This window comes from Sciurus vulgaris (genome assembly GCF_902686455.1).
Source record: "Sciurus vulgaris genome assembly, chromosome: 1".
NCBI lineage: Eukaryota > Metazoa > Chordata > Mammalia > Rodentia > Sciuridae > Sciurus > Sciurus vulgaris.
Window position 1 is genome coordinate 74,494,610 of NC_136461.1, and position 26,338 is coordinate 74,520,947.

Consider the following 26,338-nt stretch of genomic DNA (forward strand, 5'->3'; position numbering starts at 1 on the left):
TTCTTTCCATGAAAGTGTTGGGATTTTTTTTCATTTAAACGTTTTCTACACTGTAGCTCCTGATATTTGTGGTCGTTTTTGAAAGTATATACATTTCTAACAGAATAATCCCAGTTATAATCTTGGTACACATTTATAATTGGTTTTTGGAATGCGTTTGAGGTTAAATTTTCTTAAAAAAAAATTAACAGCCTACATTGTTTGCTTGACAAAATATCTGGCCAAGAGTGTAAAGCACTCTCAATCTCATTAGTTTAGGAAGATTTTATCTGTAGAAAGAACATATTTTCAAGGGCTAAAACTTCTAAGCCTTTTTTGATATTTTACTACATGCTTTTGCCCCATTACTTCACCTTAATTCGTATATTTATAATTTTGATAGATAGCAATCATGCAAAGGAAACCAACCATTCTATTCATTTAGAAGGTAGGAAGTGCCATCTGTTGTTTTTAAAGAGTAACACAGTTGTTTTATAAGTCACCTTAAGTTTATAAGCTTTGCCTGGCATGTTAAGGTGATCACCTGTTTGTAAAGCATTAATGCTTTATTTCTTTAAAAAAAAAAAAAAATTACTGGGCTTGGTGGTTCATGCCTGCAATCCCAGCATCTCGAAAGGCTGAAGCAGGAGGATTGCAAGTTTGAGATCAGCTCTAGCAACTTAGTGAGACCCTGTCTCAAAATAAAAAGGACTGGTGATATAGCTCAGTGATAAAGTGCCCCTGGGTTCAATTCTGAGTACCAAAAAACAAAAACCCACCTCACAGATTTTCTAGAACAGGCCTAATTTCTTATTGTCAAGGACAATTTTCTCTGTATTTACTACAAATTTTTTTAAAATTTGTTTTATTAAAATGATTCCATGGGCTGGGAATGTAGCTCAGTGGCAGAGCAGTTGTCTAGCATGCGTGAAGCCCATTCCCAATGCTCCCTGCCCAAAAAAAAGAAGAAAGAAAAAATGTGATTTCTTTAAATATGTAACTTAAGGCTTATATCATTTAGTGAGGGGTTTGAAAAAATTTTTTATATGAATGTTTATATAGATTTACAAAAGGCTTTTCTTGGACATTATTTATTACAGTTATCTTCGTTATACTTTGTCCATTTCAAGGCTGCATTAGTTTGGCTAGGTTAGTATCTTATTGCTAAACAATTTTTGCATCCTAAGCATCCTATTATCCATCCAGTCTTCTAATTCTCTTAGCCTCTATAGGTGGAATAATGCCTCCCACAAGAGGTTGTGTCATATGACAAAAGGAAATTGGTAATAGCAGATGAGATTAAGGTTGATAGCTCTCTTTAAGATAGGAAGATTATTTTGGATTATACATGTAATTGCCCAGTGTAATTATTTAGGATCCCTAAATTATGGAAGAAGGAAGAAGCACTATGTGAGAAAGACTTTACTAGCTATCGCTGACTTTGAAGATGGAAGAGGGAACTGAATCAAGGAATGTAGACAAACTCTAAAAGCAGAAGGCAAGAAAATGGATTCTCTGAGAGAGATCCAGTTAGGTCTTCTCTTCTCCAGATGTAAGATAATAAATGTGTTAAGTTTCCAAGTTTATGGTAATTTGTTACGATATCCATGGACATATAATATACCACGCAACTCATATGACCTTTGCTGTTTTCATTACTCACCCTAAGCCTGGATAAGATATGCCCTGTTCTGCTTGGCACTGCTATTTTCCCCCAGCGTCATGGGTACAGCCCATAGGCTTTTCTCCATTATTAGGGTTACATTGGCCAAAGTTCTTAGTCTCAGACAAACGAATCCACTGTAGTTAGTTTTGCACAGAAGATTTAAAAAAAAAAAAATGTTTTGTAGCATAGGGAATTGTTGGAAGAGTTGGGAACAATGGGGTAGGCTTCCAGGAAGGGCTCTCAAAACTGTACTGCAGAATTAGGCAGGTTAAGGAGCAGCTGCTACTTTGCTTTGATCTGAAAGCCTCAGAATCAGGGAACTGCTCCACATCATTTTGCCTCTACTACAACCTAAGTCTTACCATGGTTCACATACCCTCTCTGGCCCTGCCATTACCTTCTGACCTTTTATTATTTTGTGCCAGTTCACTTTGGTCTAGGAACATTCCTTCTTGCTGATATTAAATGTATTAGGTATGCTTCTTCTACAAACATTTGACTTGTTCTGTCTACCTAGAACCCTTTCCTTAGATGAGCTAAATGGTTTACTTCCTCACTTTCAACTCTGGTTAAATAACACTATTTTAGTAAGACCTCTGCCTTTCCTGTTTAAAACTCTAGTGCTTTGTGCAGGGTGAGAGATAGGGGTTAAATTTCATTCTATTACATATGGATTTCCAGTTTTCCCAGCACCATTTGTTGAAGAGGCTACCTTTTCTCCAATGTATGTTTTTGGCACCTTTGTCTAATATGAGGTAACAGTATTTTTGTGGATTTATTTCTGCTTCTCTTCCATAGTGGACCTAAGATCTGGAAATGAATGATCAACAAATATGAAAAAATGTTCAACATCTCTAGCAATTAGAGAAGCGCAAATTAAAATTACACTGATACTTCATTTCACTCCAGTCAGAATGGCAATTATCAAGAATACAAGTAACAAATGTTGGCGAGGATGTGGGGGAAGAGGTACACTCATATTTTGCTTGTGAGACTGAAGATTAGTGCAACCACTTTGGAAAGCAGTATGGATATTCCTCAGACTTGGAATGGAACCACCATTTGACCCAGCTATCCCATTCCTTGGTATATATCCAAAGGATTTAAAATCAGCATACTACATTGATGCAACCACATCAGTGTTCATAGTAGCTTGATTCACAATAGCAGAGCTATGGAACCAATCTAGGTACCTTTTAGCAGATGACTGGATATGACTGTATATGTAAACCATGGAGTATTACTCAGCCATAAAGAAGAATGACTTCATGACATTTGCCAGTAAATGGATCTGAAGACTAAATGAAATAAGCCAGTTCCAAAAAGTCAAAGGTAGAGTGTTTTTGCTGTTATGTGGGAGCTAACCCAAAATAAGCAAGGAAAAGGGAAGAATAGATATTCAGTAGTTTAGACAAATGGGAATGAAGGAAAAGGAGGGGAGTTAGGAAAAGGAAATATATGGAATGAATTCAAAATAATTCATTTCTGTATACAAGTTCTCTGTATACATATGAATACACCATAGTGAACCCCACCATCATTTACATCTATAAGAATGGAGTCCTAATTAGCATGAGACATATTCCATGCTTGTATAATTATATCAAAATGAATTCTACTGTCATGTATAACTAAAAAGAACCAATGAAATTAAAAAAAAATACAAACAGCATAGTGCTGGCTCTGGTGAGGGTTCCATGTGGAGCATGAGCAGGAACGGGAACAGAGAGACAGGTTATATCATCTTTTCTGAGGGCCCCATCTTCTAATAGGCCCTACCTCTTGAAGGTTTCATCCTATCCTATTGCCACTATCCTGGGGACCAAGCCTCTTAACACATGAACCCTTGGGGGACAAACTACATACAAACCAGAGCACCCACCCTTGAATCTCTCTTGCTTTCTACCTCAATGTGATCTCTTTCTTTTGCACGAATGCTGCATGATGCCATCTATCATGTTGTGATATGTCCAGAAAGCCCGGCAAATAGGGCTACGTGATCTTAGACTTTCAGGCTCCGGGACCATGAGCTAAATAAAGTTTTTTCCTTTGTAAGTAAAAAAATAAAATTGCAATGCTGACCCATCTGAGTACACTTAATACTCAGTTTTATTTTTATTTTTAGTATTTAGAATCTTTTAATAGCATGCAGTTTAATCATCTAGATCTTTAAAAAAATCTCTCATTTCACTAGAGCAATTATTTTTATTTGTTGATGCAGTTTTTAATGCTTCAGAACAATGCCAGGACATTACATATGGTTAATAAAATTTGCTCAAGGAATGAGTATGTATTCTGAAAGTGCTTTGGTTTCCAAGAATTAGAAAGACCAGATGGTCCATTATGCCCTTTTTTAATCTCCTGAGATTCCTTGTTTAAAATTAAGATTTCCATCAAATGTGGATTTAATGCTTTTTAATTTCTAGATTAAATGATTATTAATGTAAAATATAAACAGCATAGCAGATTTTTTGTGCTAGGAGAATTGTTTTTAATTTTATTCCTACTACTATATTTTTTTGTCCTCATGCTATACATATATTAAACAGAGTGGGCTCATTTATTATTCTTTCCCATTCATATTCACTGATAGTGTATACATTTTTCTATTCATTTGTGGTGGAATAGAAATCTTTTTTAACTGACATGGCTTTGTCCAAAATATGATATAGCACTTGAACATAAATTTGAAAACATGCCTTTATTTTTGATTTTTCAAAAAGAACATTATTAGATGCTGATATTTTTTAAAAAGTGCTTACTGTGGAGTAAAAATATACAATACTGTGATTTTATAGTAGAAATTATAAAGTGTGCTATTTTTAATTCAAATACTAATTATCCAAATTGTAGATTTAAAAAAAAAAATAGAATCTGTGTTTCTTTTTTCTTTTTTTTTTGGGGGGGTGTCAATATTGGGGATTGAATTGAAGAGTGTTGTACCCTGAGCCACATCCCCAGTTCTTTTTATTTTTTTATTTTTGAATCTAGTCTCCTTAACTTGCCCAGGCTGGCCTTTAAATTACTGTCTTCCTACATCAGCCTCTTGAGTAGCTGAGATTATAAGAATGCACCACTGTGCCTGACCATTTTCTTATTCTTGTTATCTGCCTTATGCTTAATATTTCAGAGGTTAAAAATGAATGGTAGTGAAAAATCAGTCTTAAATTTTCTTAGCAACTCTGACGCTTTTATCAGATTTTTGCAAAATCTTTTGTGATTAAAATTTGTGATTGCTAAATTAGAAGATAATAGAATTAGAAGGTTTTGTTTATATACAATTTTTAAATTGTATTGTTCTCTATTATGGATAATTAAACTGACTGTAAGAACTCTTTCTCTGTCTTCTTAGTTTCTTATTAAAATTCTTTTAACTCTTTGCCCATTTTTTTGTGGTTGAAGGAACACTCTATCCTATTTGTTTTCCTAAATGTTGCTTTCCTTGTAAGTGGTGTTCTCTCTGTATTCCAGGAAAAGTAATGGTAGGAAACAGATTTATTCCAAATCAACATAAACTAGCATGTGCACCAAATAATTAAATATATGCAACACTGAGAACTATTTATTTCACATACTAATTAGAAAAGGAATGAGTGCCAACTGTTCTTCCTCTTGTTCCCATCCCTGTTTTCAAGACTAGTTAACATTAACTTTAACCTTATTTCCTTTATAAATGTGGCTTATGGTGGATATATTATTAAGAAATTTGGACCTGGATTTGACTGTATTGAGTATCAGGGCCCCTGTGAGGGTCTCAGGCATTCATACAGTAAATTTTCAAAATTAATAATCCCAGCTCAAACTACTTGAAGTCCATAAACAACTTCATTCTTCTTACTCTATTTTCCCAGATAGTCATTTTCAGGCAGATCTTTGAGACATTTCATGATGAAGTAGATATTCATATTTACATTTACATGCCTGCTTTTATCTGTATGTATTCTTTCCCCCTCTCTTTTGAGACCTAGCATGCCTTTCTTTTTCCCAGGAATGTTTTCATGTTATTTATAATACTCTTCTATTGAGTCTTAAGATAGTGCTCAAGAATATATTCATGTGGCTGTCATATAGTAACAAGAAATCCATTTGCTCAGTATATGAGAAATGATGTGATCATTTGACCTAGAAGACACAACCACTTCTTTCAAATTTATAGCATTATTATTCTCCTTTGATTAACCTCTACCACCTTCTTATGCCTTTTTGAATCTGCAGCCACTTAACTTTTATAATTAGTTTTTTTTTATAATTCTTTTATAATTATAACTTACCATGCTGATCTAATGAAGGGTTGCCAGTCTTTGTCACCTCAGTTCCACTTGTAGTGGGGCTGTAGATATAAGAGAAAATAAAATAGTTTTAAGGTCACATAAATAAGGTGGAAAGTAAGATTAAAAAAAAAAAAAGTCTTCCAAGTTTTCTGGTGACTGAGATTAGAAGCAAAAGCAATGGGAAGGTGCAGTGCAGGCTTGATAGGAGATGTCATTGTGACTGTTCAGGACTTATCTGTCTTACCTTCTCCTATGGAAAAGGAAATTGTAGGACAACTGCAAAGCAGCATCTTAGAAGGCCAGACAACAGGAACTAGCAGATCTTTCTCTGTGACTCTATCCTACCCTCTGTATAGGATCTTGTTTGTAGTGTTTTTTGCCCTAAATCTGGAGGCCTTTATTTCCTCACTAGAGGGTTTTCATATACTGTTTTCTAGTACTCAAAAAAGCATCCTTTAAATAAATCTCAATTAATTTTGCTACTGCTTTGATTTTTTGTTCTCTCTTATCTTTTATCCTACGTATCCCCCCTCCCAGTATACCCAAATGTGAATTATACTCTTTTTATTTTGTACTTTAATTCATTTAACAGATTGATCAGAGTTCTCTTGGGGTACCAGATTCAGAAGATATGGATTCATTATATTAAAGACAATGTGGTTTAATTTTTTCTTCCCTTTCAACTGCAAAAGGGAGATAAGATTTGTCTCACAGATTTGTTATATGAATTAAGAAAGAAAATGTATAGTTTGGACTTTTGATACGTTAATATATCAGTAGAATAGGATAAAGTATGTCTCAAACACTCTTTTTAATAAAAGGTAGATTTTAGTAATCAAAATGATTAAGTATACCTTGAGCCTTGAAGAGATTAGGTTTTAACTATCTGGAAAATTTGCCTGTCTTGAGTTAACTTTTGAAAATTCAGGTGATCTAGAATTTTGTAATATTTTAATTTTGTTTCTTTTATGTACTGCATAGAGGAGAAAAAATATCCTTTCTTTTTGCCAACTTAGGTTCATTGAATGGGGTCCCTTAAAATACAGATTAACAGGAAAAAGCATACAAATTTATTTAATACAAGTTTAACATAACACAGGAGCTTTCATAAACAAATCAAGACTGAAACAGCTGAACCTCGTGTTTTTATGCTAGGTGTGTTGAAGCAAAAGGTAGTGGAAATTGTCATAGAATAAAGAACAAGTGTGAGCTACATATACTAAACTGGAGGTGTGGCAAGGCCTATTGGTTCAGATTCCTCTGCATCCTTCTGTCTGTGGACATAATGATACCCCTGTCCTTAAGGCATAGGGAGAGTACCTCTCACAGAAGAGTCTATGGCTTCTGTCAGGGAAAGGTCAGAAAATCTTCTGTTTCTCAAATTCCTTCACCTTAAATATTCAGTGTCAGGTGCCATATTTTCAACTGACTTTAATTGCAAAAAATTATTTCACAGTTACATAATCTGTGTGATTGCATTTTTTCTTGATTCAGGTTGGAAGACTGGTGTTTGTACTGGTACACAGTAATGTTCCACAGATAATACAGTTTTACACTTTTTTCAGAGTACTTTAGTGCATATTTGCGTCAGGTGCCATATTTTCAACTGGCTTTCATTTCAAAAGCTTTTTAATACTCTGATACAGCTTTCATTTTAAATTTATGTAACCATATTTAGAAATCTAAAACCCAACAAAAGTTGAGGGAAGGAGTGCCCCTATATCTATGACACATTTTTGTCTGTGATGTGTATAGAAATTTGATGAGGTTTCTGTTAACCTTGTTGTAAGCAACAAAATTCCCTTTCACAGACCTGGCTTACAAAGTTCCACAGTGAAAGCCCCTTCTAGTTGACTGTTGGCTAATTCGAGAATCTGAAAGAACTTGTGATGATGCTGTAAGGTAAGATTGAAACTTGTAACACAAACATGTCCCCCTTCTGGGGATTCAGTTTCTTTAAAAATAAATAAACAAACAATAATGGTGGTTTCAAAAGGAAAGTATAAGAGTATAATTTAATCTTTAAGAGTGAGATGTGATACTTTATGGTATAGTGGCAATGATTATGCTTAATTCTGGTACAAATAAAGCAATTTTAGACACTTTTATTACAGAATGGAAGCTGTATTGTTTCTTAAGTAATTAATAAATTCAAAAATATATGCATTTTGCTTAACACTCTGATTTTCAGTATTTCAATCATATATCTTCAAATAATAAACTACATAGTTTTGTGAAAAAATGAAGTTTTCTGCAATTCAGTTAACTGAAGATTCTTAGAATAGGAAAAAATATTTCAAATTTCTAATCATGCTTTTGACAAAACTTTCCTTTATAGTGCTAACTCAGCTGCAGCAGGATAAAGAATAGTTAATGCTTGTTTAAAAAGTGTTGTAGATATCAAAAATAAAGTTGTAGGAGATGGATACGAAGGTATTTAATACCAGCTGCTTGGGAGACTGAGGCCAGCCTGGGCAATATAGTAAGAATCTATCTCAAAAAAGAAGAAAAAAAAGTTGTAAGAAATTTCTTTCCCTTTCTCATCTCTGCTGTTTTATCACTGCTATTTGAAAGAGTCCAAACTATATGGTTATTTAAATGTTGGAATTAAATATCTTCAGGTGATTTAATAATTGACTGATTTGTTTTCAGAAGTATGCACATAAATGTAAAAACTCTAATGTGTATCATTTTACTCTAGACATACATGGCTATGTAAAAATATCTACTTTAAAGCATGTATGATCATTTTGGCATTTAAGGACTCTGCTAAGTAGTAATCTATTTGTCAGGATATGGTCTGGAATCATTCACAATCTTAATATTTGAAAGCTCTCAAAAACACCAACATATTATACATACACACATAAGAGTTTTAGCTTTTATGCTCAAAAAATATTTTTCTTAAGCATTGTCTGTGTATTGGTGGCTTCTGGACTAATGAATTAATTATGAAGTGTTGAAAATCTGCACACTTCCTGCATGTGCATAGCCAGCCCCTACCTTCATGGTGGTACTTTCAGGCCCTCTAACCAACATAGACTGCTATCAAGATAGCTTTTGGAAAAGAGAATCACTACTGCCCTATTCCTTAGTCATCCATTAACCACATAGTCTTTTGATCTTAATGTGCCCTGGAGGAGGAGAAGCTATATCCCTAGGGTCAAATAGCAAAAGTTAAATACTAGGGTCCTTTTGGGAAGTACCTTAGTATCCTGCTCCAGTAGAGCATATGGGAAACAGAGTTCAGAATCAAAAAGGTATCTGATTATCAAGAACCAAAACTCATGTTACAAAACCAGCAAAGTGCAGTGGCCAGGATAGGCCACACTTTTTAACTTTTCTAAACCCCTTGAAATTGATCAACCGGTATAGAGAAGTTTTATTAATGCTGCATATTTGACATAGAGAATTATACTCTGAAATCTTTTGGTAGGCCTGGGCCTAGAGTTCATTCCATTTGCCAGAGCTCCTGGCCAGAAACTTAAAATCTGGTTATAGCCACTAATTCTCAGTTGTTGGGGGGAATAGAGTGGGAGTAAAAGCCAGAGCTAAACAGTGAGCTGTGTCACATCTGCTTTAAAAGTGATCTCCTTTAATCTGTTGGGAATGACTATCATAACTGGGTAGCAGTAGCTCTGCATCTGGTCATCCTTACCAGGAACCTCCCAGCTCCTTGATCCATACCTGCCATGAAGAGAAGCAGATTAACTGGGAAAGGCATTGATGTTAAAAAGGAAAAGCGGAGCTGCGGATGTAGCTCAGTGGTAGAGCACTTGCCTAGCATGTGTGAGGCACTGGGTTCAATCCTCAGCACTTCATAGAAATAAATAGAGGTATTGTGTCCATCCACAACTTAAAAGGAAAAGTAACTTTTCTTCCGTTATCCAGTGGTGGTAGTGGTGGAATTCCATGTGATAAATGGGCAAGAGTTAATGACTTAAGAACCCTAGAACTAATAGCAAAGTTGCAGACTCCTTATTCTTTTAGATAGATTTCAAACTAGTGTTACATAGTCCATAAAGATGCTGACCTGAAGCCAGCTACCCATGAAAGTTCCAGATGGACCTGGGATGTTGTCTGCCTGTAACCTAAGATCCGGCATCTGCACTTTGGTAAATGTTACCCAGGGGTGGCTGTGACGGCTAGTGCCCAGCTAAAGGGATTCATACTTTAAGGATCCTAGGAACTGAAATCAAAGGACGCTGGATCAGGATGCAGTCACTGCCTAGTTGAGCTGAATGGGGTCACTGATGCCTATGGTCCTTGTTATGGTGCGCAACTTAAGAACGGATCGATCACCACTGAGAAGTCCGAATTTGAGAGTCTTTATTAATAGCCGGCCAGCTGACTGTCTCACACAATGCCCCAAAAATGGCTACTGGGAGAACAGCTCTGATCGTAGGATTGTAGGGGTTTTTATACCAAAAATCACATCGATCATAAGTGTCTGTTACTATGATTCGAAATTACAAACTAATACCATGAGATCATCAACAGAGGGGGAAGTGAGACAAAATGACCCTTACCTAGGTACAAACTAAAGAATGGTTACTAACATCAACACAATCATCATTCACATGGTGCATTGTTTAGAAACAATAGGAATTAAAAGCAATTTTTCATTACATAAGAATTGTCATTTTGTATTGCTAAACATGTCATGCTCAGTAACCGATGGGCACAGAGGCGGGGTGTTCCCATGGTAGAAGCTTATTTCCTACATAACATGGTTGTCCAGTCATTTCCCCGATAGTCTGGCCTATAACATTCCCACAGAGCCAGGTGTGTCAACCCATCACAGTCTTCAAGAGAGAAAAACTGGAAGGAGCAGTTTTCCTCACTCTATTGTGTTCCTTCATTATCTGCAGAACCTAACATAGTGTGTGGTGTGTCACAGCTATTCAGTAGATTACACGAGTGAATAAATGAATGACTGGCCCATTCATTGAGGGTTGTTCCCCAGCTTGTTCCTTAATACTGAGGAAACATACAGAAAAAGCTCCCAAGGGATTTGAGGCTCTCACGAGTAAGAGTTTATTACTGACTGAAAACATGAGCCAATGCCATGTCACCTCTATCTGAAGTCAGGTCCTCTTAGGTAATAGCTGTGGTTTTCAGCCTTCTGGATAGAGAGAAATGACTGGAGGCAGGAAGCAAGGAGGAAGGAGGGATATCCTGAAGGGCTTAAATAGGCATAAATACCTTTAATCTGACCTCTTTAAGCAGAAAGATCAGATTACTTGAGAAGTGTAAAACTTCCCTTGACACTCCCTACCTGTAGCTTAGGTCAGCTCAAAAGGATTATCAGTGTCATCCTGAGCCAAATACTATTTAAAGCCAATGATATGTGCATTTTGGATATTTCCCACCTTGTTGCAGCCATAGGCTGAGATGATAGAGAGCCCACCCTTGACTACGCCAGTCCTAAAATTGAAGTTGGGGTGGGGGTGGCCTGGTACTATGAGACCTTCTCTGCATCTAGTAGCCATGAAGAGCACATTAATCCCATGAGTCCTCCACTGTCTGGCCCAACCTCTCTCCTCCTGGTGAAGCATCAGCTATGTCCCCTTGAGATCCAGCTCCCTTTCTGGGAGGTAAGGCCACACAGGGGTTAGAGACTGATAAATAGCAAACTCTTTTACTGGAATTGTGGCACAAGAGGGACTGTCTCAACCCCCTGGCTCAAGGTATCCTGCAGGGAGAATTTCTCATAGATTCAGAAAAGAAACTGGTTAAAATGGAACCCACATTTTTTCCTGTGTTACAATCTGGATCTATAGGACCCCTTATGAGTATAAGGAGGTAGTTTTAGAATACGCAAAAGGTGCACAGAGCAGGAACAGACCTGCAGTTTGTTAGTTACACCAAATTTTTTTGACTGAGCCTATGGACAGTACCCAACTCATTGGCAAAATTTCAAAGGAACTTATGAGAGAATGCAGTGGTGAGGTGGGGGCAGCCTGTCTAGGGTCCTCCTTCCCCTGTATTAGAAGATCGAGGTCATGTAACGGTTGAGCTAGAGGGAAACCCAAATGTAGCCCTACCATTGCTTTCCTGAATGCAGTACAGGATAACCAGCTTATTTTATTTCTCTTTATATAGCATTTCTTGGGCAACATATAGATGACATGAATAAGAGGGTATTAGATTTGGCCACTAGGATGAGATTGAGCTGTTAGGTTTTTCTAAAGAGAGAAAATGAATGAGAGGTTTTTGAGAGCATACTAGTTTATGGAAACCTCAGATTTATAATCCTGTTTATTGATTTAATGGATTCCTTTAATATCTGTTGGAACAGTTATGCTGTGGCAACAGCTGCTAGATAAATTCTGGGGATATATTTGCTAAACAGGATAGATAGACTTAGTGCTTCATTGGAGTTTACATTCAGGGATAGCAAACAAATAGTAAACAAGATAATTTCATAGAGTGTGCTGTGAAGGAAACAATAGGGTAGAGTGATAAAGAGTAGGGAGGCTATTTTAGATTTGGTGAGCAGAAAAGGTCTCTGAAAATGTGATCATAAGCTGATGGTAAGGTACCGTACCAGTAGTACATGGTTTCTTAAAATGGTAAGGTAAGCCGAGTGCCATTGTACATGCCTATAATCCCAGCTGCTTAGGTGAGACAGGAGGATGTGGCTCAGTGGTTGAGTGTGGGAAGCCATCCACGTTTAGCAGAATCAGGCTTGGTTGAGCCATGGGATACAGAGGACTGACTTCCACAAACTGGCAATCATGAGAGACTGTTTCAGGTGGCACTGTACAGAGGTGGCTCACTGCCTGAGGGAATGCTAATTCTCTAAGCAAATGGCTTCCCTAACTCCACCCCATCATGTTCCTCAGGGAAGAAGCTTCTCCTGGTCCTTCTTGCTGTATGAATATAAATAGAGGTGAAGGTGGGTTTCTCCATCTTGTTTTAGGCCAGATCTGGCATGGCCCAGTCTGCCACACACCCTTCCATTTGAAAAGATGATTGGCTCTTGTTTTTATTGATTAGAAAAGTTAATTAGTAATTAATGGATAGCACCATAGTCCTCAGACAGAGATTCTTCATTTCATCCACACGGAATGTGGCAGAACCCCCCATAGTTGAGTGTCTCTGAATTCAATTCCTGGTACTCCCCTCCCAACACACAAATGGTAAGGTAAATTACTCAAATCAACTTTTCCACAGAAATTAATGAAACATACTGGATAAATGAAAAGATAGTCACTTTCTGCTTGATAGCCCATAACTAGAGGTATGGGTTAATGGTGATCAAAAGAGGAGAATAAGATGGAAAGAAAAGAAATTAACAGAAATATGGTCACAGACTGACTTAGATACTCATTCGCATCATAGGTATATAGCACAATTTGACTGGTGATATTCCAAACTTTAGTAACTCTTAAAGCAGATGTAATACTCTATAGATGAAGTATGTTATCCTAGACCTCAGTGAACCCCTACAAAGACATTTTCAAGCAAGTAGTTTTGAGATAGCAAGGCATATGAAGAAACAGACAACTGAATAAGAACCAGTGAGGACAGCAGAAGCAGAACTCCATAGACATGAAATATTGAAATTATTAAATTTAGGTTTAAGACAACCGTGCTTATGAATTATGACACCTCTGAAAATATCTGCAAGGAAATCATAAAAAACAACACAGATTTAGGAACCATACACAGTTTTTAGAAATGAGAACCACAATAACAGAAATTCAATGAGCCTGCTGGTTCTTCTGCCTTTATAAATAATTTTATTTTATTTTTTTAGTTGTAAATGGGCACATGCCTTTATTTTATTTATTTATTTTTATGTGGTGCTGAGGATCAAACCCAGTGCCTCATGCATGCTAGGCAAGTGCTCTACCACTGAGCTACAGCCCCAGCCCCGTTCTTCTGCCTTTTGTTCATAACTTTGTATCAAATGGACTCTGCTACTAAAGCATTTAAAAAGTTGGGCCATATATAAATACAGCTCTATGAAGGCCTTGGAGAACTGTAGAGTGTAGCCTGGACTTGACTGCCTATGGTTTTTGAGAAAAAAGAGGCTTATAAAATGAATCCCTATTCATTTCGGTTTTTTCCTTGAGGACATTTTCCAATTCTTAGTGCTGGGTGGGTGGAGCTAAAGCAAAAAAAAAAAAAAAATTATATGACTAAGAAATCCAAAGAGACCAAATGCTGGAGGGAAGAGAACAGTAGAGCATTGAATATTCTCTTTATAACATCTGCATAAAAAAATTCTACCTCAAGAATGGTAGAATTCCAGGCCCAGACAAAATTCCAACAAACTTAGGAGGATGCAGATTAAAGTTGAAGTCCATCAGGCAGTAGTGTGTAGCACACTAAAGCCATTATCTTAGAAAGTACTTACCTCCAGAGTGTTTTCACCTGTGTATGATTACATTGCTTATGAGAGGTAAAGATGAAAGAGAATCTGTTTAAAGATACGTTATCTTTTGTCTTATAAATACGTGGAAGCATTAGATTGTATCCCAAAGGCAAATACTGTGTGAGGTTTTAAAACTGTGAAAACAGATGCATTCTGCATCCATTATTGGAATGAAGCAGTGGATGATCCTTATTTTTTATTTGTTGTACCAGATTGGTACAGGAGGTAAGAACAACTTATTTTGAGATTAAGGATATCCTTGGGTTGTTGGTCTGTACATAATTCCTTTAAGTGGTCTTTGTGTTTTTATCTTGCTACAGGATTTCATCATATCTTTGCTTTCATATACATCTGACTTTGAAGTGGCTAGAGAAATAGAGAAATTTGCTGTAGTTGCTGGGGATGTAGCTCAGTTGGTAGAGTGCTTATCTCACAAGCACATGGCCCTGGGTTCAAATCCCCAGCACTGCCCCCCCCCAAAAAAAAAAAAAAAAAGAAATTTGCTGTAAGTAATGAAATGCCCAAAAGATTGACCAGCACAGTTAGTGCATGACCAAATGCATCCACAGGTACATAAGGACTCAGGAGCATATTTTTTACAGGTTAATGAATTTTCTTCAGAGCTATTGCTAAAGAATATAGTTCTCAAGTACACTTGTCTAAGTCAATAAGTCTGTTGCACTAGAAAGTAAGGGAATAAAACAAAACACTAAACAAATTGTCTCAAATGACATGTCTGTTTCTTAATGTTCACAGTAGTTATAGTGTAAAAACATAAGTCATTCCTGTTCTCTAAGAGAAAATTACTAATTTTAAGGTTTTAATAAGATTTTATTAGGTTCAAAATCTTGAATTAAGATTTTTCTGTACATATATACACATATTTAATACAGCTTTTTAAAAATTAATGCCTTTTTATTTATAATTTACCCTTTCACCATGTATATAATGACTTTTTTTTGTAACTTTTAAGTGAAATTCACAAAATGTAATATTTTGCCACTTCTTTACCAAAATCTAATTTAATCTCAAGGCTAGAAAATTATCTAAAATCTAGTTACTTGGACTGGTTCATGAACTACACATTCTATGACCATTACCTGGGAAATTATTAGGAAAACAGAATCTTGTCCCCCCCCCATAGAATTACTGACTCATAATCTATATTTTAATAAACTCAAGTGACTCAATGTAGACATTAAAATTTGAGAAGCATTTGATGTAAAAACTTGTCTAGTACATATCTTTAATCTACTAACTTTAAAGGAAAAGAGTTCTATGCTTTAGAAAATGTGTAGCACATAATCAAAGATAAAGGTATTTTTAAACCTCTTATGAAATATCTCAAACTCATGTAATCTGTACATTTTGGAAAATAAAGTTTATTTTTAGGGGTTTTACCATGTCAGTTGTTACACCCATTTCCTTTTATTTGGTTTATCTAATCTAGTTCCAGACTTTTTTAAAGCATTAGCTCCAACTTTTCCACTTGAGCTTTTGTCTTTTATTTACATTCTTCATGCCTCAGATAGAATGTATCATCTTGCTTTTCAAACTGTGTTCTCCCCCAGCTTCCTCTTGTTAATCATATACCTTTCTTAGGCCTAGTAGAGTCTCATTCTCCAAGTGTCTTTTTAAAAATTTCTAGTATATGTTGATTTCCTCTTTGCTTACTCCTGTATCCTTTTTAAAATATTTTCTGTATGAGATGGAAGTGGAATTCATGTCTTCAACACAACTCCCTGTTTCCACTGTTGTATCTACTTCTACTTCTAGTATAGTTTTTGACAATAAAATGTGTCTTTGGAATTTTGGTCTCTTTTAAAATTACAGTACTACTCTAAATTATTCAATTTAAAAGTTATGCTAGCAAGAATGCCATAATAGTTTGTAAACTTTCTGTGTTTACAGTTAACAAGTTTTCCACTCTGTAATAGAAACCAACTTTTTTTCTTCCAGTAAGCACAATATTTATTAAATATATCTTCAGTTGTTTTGTTACATAGTGTGCAACAAATTACAGTATTCTGCAGCCGCACATTATATGCAGAGTATGAAGAAACTATTAATCAGATAGTGTAATCTTTCCTTTATAACTCTACAAGGAAGAACTAGCAAATCAGATCTTACATAGAATATCTCACTAAACTTGATGCATGTAAAGTGACAGACACTGGTTAAACTGTTTGATACAAAATGACTGAACTTCATCAGAAGACTAAACCCGACATCTGAACATGCCAACATAAACATCAAAATAAAATGTATTCTAACCAACCATGGGGAAGAGTCTGGTATCAGGAAAGCAACAAGGATTACACACATTATTTTATAAACCAGCACACAAAGGTTTAAAACAGTTCTGAAAATGAAGTTAGCTGTCATGAGTCAAGGGAATAAAAAAAAGTCAGCATTGACCATTTACAATCTCTGACCTTTGCGGAGACGGTAGTGCAGTTACCATACAATACAATTCAGGCAATTTTGTTTTTTCACTTGGGTTCAGATTGCAAATTCATTGCTTTGAGAAAAAGATGGAGGCAAATTTTAGCAGCAACCTCCACCTGACTGATTGGAGTGCTCTCAATTTTAACAATGGACTTCTCTGCGCCACCAGGTGTCGCTCCAGGGCCCATTCGCTATTTAATCTCAGCTGCCATCGTCATGAAAGACTGTTCTACATTCCTTGCGTAGCACCGGTTTCCAAAAATGGAATTCCAAGGGAATCAGCAAATTCCTTTGCTGTTGTGTAGTGTACTACTTTCTTTGTGGTCAGATCACATTTGTACCCTACCAACAACTTGTTGACATTTTCACTGGCATAACGATCTATTTCCTGCATTCCCTGTTTGACTCTGACTCTGGATCTGTCACATCATACACAACTGTGATGCCATGGGCTCCTCTGTAATAACTGGAGGTGATTGTTCGAAATAGTTCTTGGCCTGCTGTGTCCCATTTTTTTAAGCTTGATTGTTTTCCCACCTAATTCTATAGTTCTTATTTTGAAATCCACACCAATTGTGCTTATGTAACTTTCTGTGTATGTGTTATCTGCAAACCTAAGAAGGAGGCAAGACTTTCCAACCTTAGAGTCGCCAATCAGAAGTAACTTGAATAAATAATCATATTTGGGATTCATGCTGGACATGTCACTGCAGCTGCCACTGCCGCTACCCTGACTCTCCGCGCCACCGGTAATTGAAGGGAAGGGATGAGATAGGCTGTTCCGGGAGAGCAAACGTCTTCCCCCACTCGGTCTCCTTAGAACACAGTCAGCAGCCGCCGACACTCAGCTATCACTTCCACCCCAGTAACCAACTTTTAACAAACTTTAACTTGTTAAAAAAAAAAAAAAGCTAAATGAAAATGCCAACAATAGTACAGTTCTTATAAAGCAAATTATGGGTGCCCTCATCTTTAGGTACATAAGAAATGGAATTAGCATTTACATTGGATGGCTTAACATCAGATAATACAGGTAGTTATTTACTAGGGCTGCATTGGATTAGATGTTAATGAATGCTAACTTTAAAAAAAGCAATTTTAGAACTAAGGAATGTTAAAGATCATATTGTCCATAATTATAACAAACTAAGCAATTAAATGTCTTTTTGTATTTCTTCCCAAATACTATGCATGGCGTATCTTCCAACTTTTGATTTTTAGTCTAAACCTCAAAAACTTCATGAAAAATTTCCAAATTATGCTTACTTTCAATTTGGAATAAAAGGTTAGCATTTGCATTTAATAGCATTTGGCATCAGACATCAAATGAGTAGCTTTAACATGAAAAGACTTAATGTTTCCAAAATGATCCAAAAAGTGGAATGTACTTGGTAGTTCACTGAAGTAGATTGTTGGGGATGTCTAGAATTGTACACTTAAAAGCTTATAAGAGTTTTTCATGTTTCTGTGCATTTTTTGTATATTTTCTTTGTAAAGCATTGCAGACATTTTACCTTTTATAACTTGTGTACTTCAGCTATGTAGCACAATGGCAATGTACTCAATTTTGAACTTCGAAACTACTACTCCTTTTGCTATGTTGTTAAAACAATTTTAACAAATTTGTCCACAGTTTCCGTTGCAGAGTAGCCAAACACTCCTGCCATTTTAAAATTATTTGAGATATCAGTCACTCATCCAAATTGCTGTCTGCAACATTAGTTTCAGTGTTTGTTCCCTTGTTTTCATCAGGTACCAAAAGCCTTATTTACCCATGGGGGAAAGTATATTTATTCAAATGAATATAACTTTGATAATCTTATATTACTTTGGGGAGTAAAATGTATAAACAAAAAGTTAGAGCAAAAATATTTTAAAATAGCAACTGGGCGCGGTGACACATGCCTGTAATCCCAGACTCCAGAGGCTGAAGCAGGAGGATCTGAAGTTCAAGGTTAGCCTCAGCAACTTAATGAAACCCTAAGCAACTTAGGAGACCCTGTCTCTAAATAAAATATATATATTAAAAAGAAAAGGACTGGAGATGTGGCTAAGTTGTTAAGCACCCCTGGGTTCAATTTCTGGTACAAAGAAAAAAAAATTTTCATAGTTATTTTCCTAAACTCAAGTGTTTGGTGGGGACAGTTAGGAGAGAAGAAGTGCTACATGCAAATACTTTTGAATTTGCTGTACACAAACAATTCTTCATATCCATTGTTTATCTCCCTGAATGAAGTTCCTGTCTCCAGAACATATGCATATAATTTCTGGGCTAACTTGTGTTAATATTATGAGATTCAAATTTTTATTTGCTTTTGGGGAAAAAAGTTTGGTTTAGTGATTGTTTTCCAAATTTTCCATGCCTTGACCTCTACTATATGGGCTCTTTGCAAAGGAGAAAATATGAAATCTGTATTTAATGTAACTTCAAATATTTTCTTTTAAATGATCCAAAATAATTTGCTCTGAAAATTAATTGAAAGAGTCTGCTGGAACGCTAGAGCTCAAGATTTAAAGTACTTTAAAAATAAAGTATAATAAAAAGAAACTGGGTAACAGTTTTATTATATCAGTTTCTGTTAATGTTTTTAAATAACTTTTACTTCTGATTTTGGTAAATGAGAAAGCTTTGTATCTACTTAGACTCCACAATGTTAAATCTGCCTCAATCTCTATGTAGTGCAGTTTTTCTACATAAAATTTTTATTCTTTTTCTACACGTCTTCTTCTTTTCTTTGTCCTTTTAAGGAAAAAATTATCAATCTTTTCTCCTTTTACCACTGAATACCTTGTGTAGTTCACTTTTTGGTCACTAACAACCCAGAGAATCCGTGTTTGGGGGTCATCTGAGGTCATTTGAGAATTAATATTTAGTATGGAATGTAGATAGCTCTTCGAATTTTTAATTTAGTAATGAAACTCCTTAATTAAAATCATCCACAAAACTTGGTATGTATGAATGTAAGACACATAAACTTACTATTCTTTTTCAACTGAGGGTTGAACTCAGGAGCATTTGACCACTGAACCACATCCCCAGCCCTATTTTATGTTTTATTTGGAGAAAGTGTCTCGCTGAGTTGCTTAGTGCCTTTATTTTGCTGAGGCTGACTTTGAACTTGTGATCCTTCTGTCCCAGCTTCCTGATCTACTGGGATTACAGATGCGCGCCACCAGGCCTGGCAAATGTACTGTTCTTTTAAAGCAGAGGTAGTGCTACTTTTGTGAGCAAGACGTGTTTGGCCCAAGCCCCAAGGGCTTTATGGATCCTAGTGCAGACTAAAGGAATGGGTCTTTAGTTGGTACTGTGTTAGGTGAAGAAGGATCTTTGAAAAGGGAAAAAGCATAGACTTAGTACTTCATAAGTTTTGAAGAATATTTGAATGGTTATAACCGATTTCTTAGAGACAGGATTAAACCAAAAGCTGTTTAGAATTTTTGTCTGTTTTGTGTTAGGTATGAAATTAGTTGGGGCAAAGGAAGAAAAAAATTGGAATAATGTTTATAGAGTCTTGAAGTTGGATGGAAGCTTGTCTTTAATATTCATACTAGATGAGATTTTATATGCAATAAATCAAATTTGAAAAATAATTTTTGAGGGGTTGAAGGTACAGCTTAGTGATAGAGTGTTTACCTAGCTTTGGAAATGGCCTGAGTTCTATCCCAGGGCACTACAAAATAAATGAATAAATAAGTAAATAAAAAAGTACTTTTTGATTATATATAGTATTCACAAACAAAAGAAATTGAGATTGTTTTCTCCTTTTTATGGAATAACATTATAAAGTTAAGTGTATCACCATTGACCCATTTTATCAAACGTGTTCAAGTATGCGTATTCTGGTTTGCATTAGAACAAAAACAGTCCAATTTTGTAGTTATTTCTATACTTGTCTGTTGAATTTTTTTTGATACCATTACCTTTAGACACTGTCAAATACGTAATTGATTTTTAGTCAGCAGCCAGTGTTTTGTGTTTTTTAGCAGTGTGGTTAAGGCAAATGTACTATTATGCCACTAGACATAATTCCTTATAGATGCAAAAAGATTGAATATCAGTTATACACATCATAACATTTAACTTTAGGAACCTTGTTATGATTTGGATATGTGGTGTCCTTCTATCCCCACCAAAAAAAAGTGTATGTGTTATGAAGGAATGTTCAGAGGTTAAATGATTATAAGAACTGTAATAGAATCAGTGGATTAGTCTGTTTGATGGATTAATGATTTGAAAGGGCTGTTGTACTGGGTGATAACCTATAGACAAGTAGGGTATGACTGAAAGAAGTAGGTTACTGAGGGTGTGCCTTTGGGGTTTATATTTTGTCCCAAGTACCTTAACTCTTTCTGCTTCCTGCCCACTATGAGCTGAACAGCTTTTCTCCACCATGGCCTTCTACTTCATCTAGGGCCCAGAGCAATGCAGTCCAAGGACCATGGACTGACACCTTTGAAACTGAGCCCCAAATAAACTTTTCTTCCTCTAAGTTATTCTTGTCAGGATTTTGGTCATAGCAATGGAAAACTGAACGATGTAAATTTATATAGTTATATGTCATTATTTACGGGAGATATTTGTCAGAGGAATATATCACACAGCAAGTATTATTTATAAGGTTTTATAAAAGAAATATTACTTTGTATCCGAAGAATGACTAAATAAAATTTTGTGTGCCAGTTTGAATGTGTTCCCTGAACCATTTTAATACGTAGTGTGATAAAAGAATAGAATATAAAAAGTATCCTTTCTAGTGATATTGGCAGTGAACTCATGGTGAATAGCAAAGGTGCTATAGAACTATAAGAATTTCAAAGAATATCAAGAGTTACAAAGAGATTTAGAAGTCACATAGTCCACCAGTGTAGAAATCCATTCCATATTGTTTTTGATGGACAGGCATCAGTTCTCTAAAATTTCTAGAAATGGTGATTTTAGTACAGGTAATATATTTCAGTTTTTAAATATCTCTCATTATTGGAAATAATTAGTTGAACTAAAGGTGCTTCTTATTTCCATTCTGCGGTCCTAGTTGTGACCTCTGGAATTAAAAATTTAAGCCTAATCTAATCTGGTCTCCACAGGATGTCAGTTGGTATGTTTAAAAATATTTATCATGTTCCTTTAGTGTACTTTTTTTTCCTTTACACCAATTTTTTTTAAGTTGATTTTTTAAAAATAAATTTCAAATTCGGAATGATTATCATAGTGTGAATTCCCTTTTGCCCACTTACAGATAGACTCCTGTATATGATAGTTTTGTCATTTTATTTTAGCTTTTCATGTTTTACATTTTGATAGCTTGAGAACTACTCTGAGGCACCTGAACCTGTGATTTCCCTAAATGTTCAAATAAGTCAATTATGATACCTTTTTAAGCAAAGATATTACTTCAGTCTATCTTTTGTATTTTTAAAGAATTGGTTCTTAATATTTAATGATAAAGCAAATATTAAGATATTGCCACTGAAAATACTAACTATAGTAAAACAAATTGAATGATTTTAGAAGTTCAGTGATTAAATAGATGCCAGTGATTGGCACCTTGGGATTATGGTTCTGTTGTGGATTCAATAATTAAAGAATTAATTAGTGTATATTTTTGTTAGCCTCCATTAGTAAAATAAAGAGAACTAGGGAAAAGGATTCTGGGAAGATGCATAGTAGCTAGAAAGAGAAGAATCTTAAGAAAAAGACAGTAGCAATTGCATATAAGCATTAAAACAAAGTTTTAAACATTTACCTCTGATTTTTTTTGGCTACTTACTCATAAATTATACAATTGTAAGCTAATTTTTAATTCTCTTTCATTGTAAATAATTATTTTTTGGATATGTGAGTATTAAGATGACTTTACTAGTATGTTTAAAAGATTTCCTTTTACTAGGTGAACTGAGATGTTCTTAAAAAAGTAATTAGACCTTACATGCCAATTCTTATTCTCCTTTAATCATGTTACCAAAATTTGGTGTATTTGGAAGAATTCTACAGTGAAATAACTTTTTCCTAGGAGTATAACTTCAGAAGAAAGTAGATTTCTATTAGCAATTTTTTGAGCAATGGAGATTATATTACCTTTGCCTATATTTTTCCACATAAGGAATACCCTATTATTGGATTTTGTGTAAAAATTTGGGATTTCATATTTTAAATACTAAGTAGAACAGATATTTTAAACTTGTTATGAAAACTAAATTTTACATAAACATTTTAGTGAAATTCTTGTAATACAATGGGTAGGTTTTATAATAGGCTATCTAGCATCCCAATGAAATTTAAGAAAATGTTTACTTTTTTTAATAATGTTTTCTATTACCTTAATATGCATTACTGATGCCTAAGGATAGTAGTGAATTAATGAAAAATTTTAGCACTGACATGTTCCACTCAGCTTATTTTCTGCTACCATGATATTTAGAAGACATTTAGCAATGCTGTGAGCTGCAAGAGTTGCTGAGTTAGTTCAGTATTATAGCACAAGCCAGATATTCAGGGAATCCTTTATAAAGGGCATTAAAGTAAATAATGCACACAGAGCATTTAGTAGTCAAAGGGACCTGGTTTGCATACATAGGCAGTGCCTGCCAACTGATTGATGAGGCCTGTTACTTTGAGATTGTATTTATTAAGAGGAATATTTCAGTAATTATATGCAAATACAATAGCCCAAATCATTATAGATTCTAGTTAAGTAGAATGGCCAAAGTGAAAATTCTGAATGAAGTAAATTGAATCATTTCTTTATATTGATTCATTCTACATGGAATTATTAAAACTTAAGATTGCTACTTAAAGGTAAGTTGTGCTGTGAGTATTCTAACTACAACTAACATTTGCATCTATTCAGTTGATTCTCATTAGCATTATGATTAATCTAAAGTTAATCTTCAGATATGTGCTAATATAAGATACTAGCTTAATCCCTTTATTAGCATGGATTATTGGCATTTTGTATATAATTCTAGACCTTTCATTATATGGTTGCTTGTACCTTTTTCCTCTGCAGTATCGATTGAGTGAAATAGCAATCTTATGAGAAAGTGTTTTAGACTGGTGCTTTTAAAGTAATTGGATGATCCTGTCTTTTACAATAGGAAGAGAAATTGAATTCTTTCTAAGTACTAGGGATGTAACTCAGTGGTACAGTGCTTACCTAGCATGTATGAGGCCTTAGATTATAACAATCCAAGCAAGACACTCTCTCTCTCTCTCTCTCTCTCTCTCTTTTCTCTCTCTCTCTCTCTCACACACACACACACACAAGGCATCAAGCTAGATGGCATCACGGATTAGAAAATTACTGTGTACACAATTTAAACAGATCAATATCAAACAATGAAATAGAAGAAGCCATTAAAAACCTACCATCCAAGAAAAGCCCAGGACCAGACGGATTCTCAGCCAAGTTCTACAAGACCTTCAAAGAAGAACTCATTCCAATACTTCTCAAAGTATTCCAGGAAATAGAAAAGGAGGGTACCCTACCAAACTCATTCTATGAAGCTAATATCACCCTCATACCCAAACCAGGAAAAGACACATCAAGGAAAGAAAATTTTAGACCAGTATCCTTGATGAATATAGATGCAAAGATCCTTAACAAAATATTGGCAAACCGTATCCAAAAACATATTAAGAAAATTGTGCACCACTATCAAGTGGGGTTCATCTCTGGAATGCAAGGATGGTTCAACATTCGTAAATCAATAAACGTAATCCATCATGTCAATAGACTTAAGGATCAGAATCATATGGTTATTTCAATTGACGCAGAAAAAGCGTTCAACAAAATACAACACCCTTTCATGCTCAAAACACTAGAAAAAATAGGGATACTAGGAACATACCTGAACATTGTAAAGGCTAATGATGCTAAGCCCATGGCCAACATCATTCTTAATGGAGAAAAACTGAAACCATTCCCTTTAAAAACAGGAACAAGACAGGGATGTCCTCTTTCACCACTTCTATTCAACATTGTCCTCGAAACTCTAGCCAGAGCAATTAGGCAGACTAAAGAAATTAAAGGAATATGAATAGGAAAAGAGGAACTTAAGCTGTCACTATTTGCTGATGACACGATTCTCTATTTAGAGGATCCAAAAACCTCCTCCAGAAAACTTCTAGACCTCATCAATGAATTCAGCAAAATAGCAGGCTATAAAATCAACACGCATAAATCTAAAGCATTTTTATATGCAAGCAATGAAACATCTGAAAGGGAAATGAGGAAAACAACTCCATTTGTAATATCCTCAAAAAAAAAAAAAAATACTTGGGAATCAATCTAACCAAAGAGGTGAAAGATCTCTACAATGAAAACTACAAAACATTGAAGAAAGAAATTGAGGAAGACCTTAGAAGATGGAAAGATCTCCCATGTTCTTGGATAGGCAGAATTAATATTGTCAAAGTGGCCATACTACCAAAAGTGCTATACAGATTCAATGCAATTCCAATTAAAATCTCAATGACGTACCTTACAGAAATAGAGCAAGCAGTCATGAAATTCATCTGGAAGAATAAGAAACCCAGAATAGCTAAAGCAATCCTTAGCAGGAAGAATGAAACAGTGGGTATCGCAATACCAGAACTTCAACTATACTACAAAGCAATAGTAACAAAAACAGCATGGTATTGGCACCAAAATAGGTAGATCAATAGTACAGAATAGAGGACACAAACACAAACCCAAATAAATACAATTTTCTTGTACTAGACAAAGGTGCCAAAAATATGCAATGGAGAAAAGATAGCCTCTTCAGCAAATGGTGCTGGGAAAACTGGAAATCCATATGCAACAGAATGAAACTAAACCCCTATCTCTCACCCTGCACAAAACTTAACTCACAATGGATCAAGGACCTTGAAATCAGACCAGAGATCCTGCATCTTATAGAAGAAAAAGTAGATCCAAATCTTCACCTTGTTGGCTTAGGATCAGACTTCCTTAACAGGACTCCCTTAGCACAAGAAATAAAAGCAAGAATCAATAACTGGGATAGATTCAAACTAAACAGCTTTCTCTCAGCAAAGGAAACTCTCAGCAATGCGAAGAGAGAGCCTACAGAGTGGGAGAATATCTTTGCCACTCATACTTCAGATAGAGTACTAATTTCCTGAATCTATAAAGAACTCAAAAAACTACACGAAGAATACAAATAACCCAATCAACAAATGAGCTAAGGATATGAACAGACACTTCACAGAAGAAGATCTATAAGCAATCAACAAACATATGAAAAAATGTTCACCATCTTTAGTAATAAGAGAAATGCGAATCAAAACTCCACTAAGATTCCATCTCACCCCAATTAGAATGGCGATTATCAAGAATACAAGCAACAACCGGTGTTGGCGAGGATGTGGGGAAAAGGTACATTCATACATTGCTGGTGGGGCTGCAAATTAGTGCAGCCACTCTGGAAAGCAGTGTGGAGATTCCTTAGAAAACTTGGAATGGAACCACCATTTGACCCAGCTATCCCACGCCTCGGCCTATACCCAAAGGACTTAAAATCAGAATACTACAGAGATACAGCCACATCAATGTTCATAGCTGCTCGATTCATAATAGCCAGATTGTG

At 35.4% G+C, this 26,338-nt stretch overlaps 1 protein-coding gene and 1 pseudogene across 4 annotated transcripts in view; one reads left to right on the forward strand and one right to left on the reverse strand.

The window, feature by feature from the left end:
* Positions 1-26,338, forward strand: part of HS2ST1 (heparan sulfate 2-O-sulfotransferase 1) — a 215,381-nt gene that overhangs the window by 65,479 nt on the left and 123,564 nt on the right. The gene's annotated exons all lie outside the window — the stretch shown is intronic.
* Positions 15,262-25,451, reverse strand: LOC306661192 (ras-related protein Rab-1A-like; annotated as a pseudogene). The gene has a single exon. The product of its transcript is annotated as a ras-related protein Rab-1A-like (transcript).